General features: G+C 43.4%; 1 pseudogene; it reads right to left on the bottom strand.

Annotated features, from left to right (window-relative positions):
• Positions 1 to 318: 318 nt before the first annotated feature.
• LOC139042620 (F-box/LRR-repeat protein 21 pseudogene) lies at positions 319 to 1,675 on the bottom strand (annotated as a pseudogene).
• Between the last annotated feature and the right edge of the window lie 1,442 nt (positions 1,676 to 3,117).

The following is a 3,117-nucleotide window of genomic DNA, read 5'->3' as shown; positions in this document are numbered from 1 at the left end:
ATATTATAAATTTATTTAGCAAGCTAAAACATGCCTTCAAGGAAGGCTGAGGAGCTTCTCTAGAAACCACCTGTAGCCTTTAGCATATGAACTAATTCACAATATAGCGTCTGCACCCCATTTATGGAAATTTCTGGCTTTTCAAATTTCTCCTATTTTTTCAAATGTTTCTACTGCAGTACATTAAGACAATTTGCAAATGATAAAATATTTTACCGAAAACATTTCAGCAATACATCTTACAATTTATGTCTGCATAGACAGAAAGAACCTAATCTTACTGACTTAAAAAAAAAGTTGAGAATCTTTGGTAGACAATTACCAGCCAGGCATGACATCCGGGAACCACGTTCTTACCAGGTATTTGGAGGCTTCAGCGTGAATTTTATCCAGGCCGTAATCCCCATCGGGGTCAGAACCTCCTCCATCACAGAGAGCTGCGTGAGCCTCCTCCCACCCAGCCTTACAAACTCAACCACGGCACTGCAGCGAACTTCACATGCACTGAGGCCCAAGGCTGTTCAGTTTTTACAGTGTTGAGCAATACAGATCAGCTCATTGTCAAGAGTCTGAAGACCGTTTGCACACACCAGTAACTCAGCTAGGCATGGGCAGTTAGGACCTATCCGTCCTAGGACCGCTTTGCTTACTGACCTGACCGAAATAAAGATGAGTGACAGGGGATTCTTCTGTGAAGAATGTCACAAATTCCTCTTCGTTTAAAAAGAAGTATATGACAACATTAACTCCAGGGGAGTGTTTAATAAGTGCATCTCAACTTTGTTTTTTAATGGAATGAAATTTAATTTGTCCAGGATTTTCACTCACAACATCAATTCGAAGATGTTCAAGGTTAACATGAGTCTCACTTGAAAGGGCCAGGAGAAGTTCATCACTTGGAATGTAATAATTCAATGCCAGTTCTCTAAGGCCTTGACAATGATCAGCTACACAAAGGATTCCATCAGATGAAACATAAGGACAGCTGCTCATTTTTAGGAGTGTTAGAGTATCACTATTATTGGCCACCAGAACCTTCAGTGAAGGGTCATCCACGGGTGGGTCTTCAAGTTTGATTGATGATAATGATTTTGAGTTGACAAAAACAACTGTAAGTGCTGACACAAAATGAGACTTTGACACGTTCATAAAACTTGGATTGGCCCTAGAAATCAAGCCCAAGGTGTGGAGAACCATTTCCCAGCTGAGAAAATATATCACAGGCAGCCTCTGCTGATTCAGTACTGCTATCAACCTTAAAGCTGACATACTGGAGACAGGCAACATGCCTTTTAAAGATCTGCTGAATGAGATCACGAGGAGTGGCTTGAAAAGACAAAGTTGCTGATTGGTTCAGTTCAAATTCAAACTTTCTCCAAAGGTCAGGGATATGAAAAACTTCGTTCCATCTCCTACATACAGAAGATGCGCGGGCCTGATCTGGTGGGCTCTGGTGGCATCCCGGGGAGAGGGGGGACCTCCCTGGAGACCGAGACATTGCTCTGACCTGGTCCAGGCGTGCTGACACAGACCCCGGTGGGCGCCATTGAGGTTCCTCCGCTATGTGTTGCCTTTTCAGTCTCTTGATAGTGTCCTTTAACGCCCAAGGGTTTTTAATTTTCATGTAGTCTAATCCATGCATTTTTGCTTTTGTTGCCAGCTCTTTTGGTGTCATGTCCAAGAATTCATTGCCAAATCCAATGTCATGAAGCTTTTCTCTTATGATTTATTCTAAGAGGTTTATAGTTTGAGCTCTTAGGGTGGGTCTCTGATCCATTTTGAGTTAACTTTTGTATATGATGTAACGTAAGAAAAATTTGGTTTTTAACGTTTGAAGTTTGCATTGACTATTAGGCACATCAATGATTATGTTGAACGGGAATTTGAATATATAGTATCCCCCTTCTCTGTACAGCACATTGCTACTTTTCCTTTAAGACCCAGCCCAGCTGTTATGAAGTCTTCCGGACACTAAGAGAGAACTTCCAGAGGTTGGAGGTCATAGAAGACAAAGACATGGAGGAGGCCATCAGATTTGTTGATTAGAAGGCTCATTGGTGAGCACTGAGAGAGCAGAAGGCTGAACACCATGTAAGCCAAGAGAGGGTAAGGACAGGCACTTTTTCCAAAGGCTTGGCTATGTGGCCTTCTTCGCCTTTTACTTTGATTGCCTTGTCAGCATTTCTCAAGTGTTTTCATGGTGAAAGAGGTCCAGAAGGTTTGTGTCTCCAACGGTACCTTAAAGAGGCCACCCTCTTTCCGGGAAGGGATGTTATAACGCTGGTGGTGGGCGGGATTTACAGACAGACAGATTTTGGCTTAGACTAAGTTCTAATGGACAGAACATCAGAGCCAGATAGACTTAAGAGTTCAAATCCCGGCTGCACCACTCAGCAGCTGTGTGACCCTGGATAAGTCACTTTCTTGGATCCTCATTTTCCTCTGTCAATTAGGTGTTGTGAGGGTTAAATGAGATCAAGTAAGCAAAGATACCGAGTGGGTACACAACAGAACAGAGTGGTGACACAATAATTGTTAGGGAAGGATGGATAATGAGAAACAATATTCAGCACAGGCCCCAAATGGAATGAGGTCCCTGTCATCGGAGATGTTCAGGGACAGACTACCTGACTACTTAGTGGGAACTTTATGCAGAGGCGTCTAATGGTTTTGCCAGCTGTACGATGAAGTCCTTTCCAATCTTCGATTTTAGAATTCTGAGAATCCCAAGCAATAGAAATGCAGACACAAAAGATGTTACTGAGACCACCCTGCTAATAGTGGAAGCTTCACGCCCAAATGAGGTCTTTCTGGGACAATTGGGCTCTTAGGGTGAGGGTGAATACCATCCAAGGGACTGTGTGTCTATGTGTGGGGTGAGGGGTAGCGCAGTACAGTCTCAGATTTGAGACCGCACTGCCAGCTGCGCTGTCTGCTGCTGCCATCTGGCATTTTGCCTCAGCACTGCATGCCATTCCAATAGTCAAATAAGACCCCGAAGTGATTGTGTGTTCATTTTACCCCTTGACTCAGTCAACTGGGGCATCCCATACTAATCTCTCATTTACTTTTTTGTGGTTTTATCATAACTGACTCCCATTTGGGGAGAAGTCTGTA

The sequence above is a fragment of the Equus asinus genome, chromosome X (genome assembly GCF_041296235.1).
Source record: "Equus asinus isolate D_3611 breed Donkey chromosome X, EquAss-T2T_v2, whole genome shotgun sequence".
NCBI classification, from domain to species: Eukaryota; Metazoa; Chordata; class Mammalia; order Perissodactyla; family Equidae; genus Equus; species Equus asinus.
This window is presented reverse-complemented; position numbering and strand designations above follow the sequence as displayed.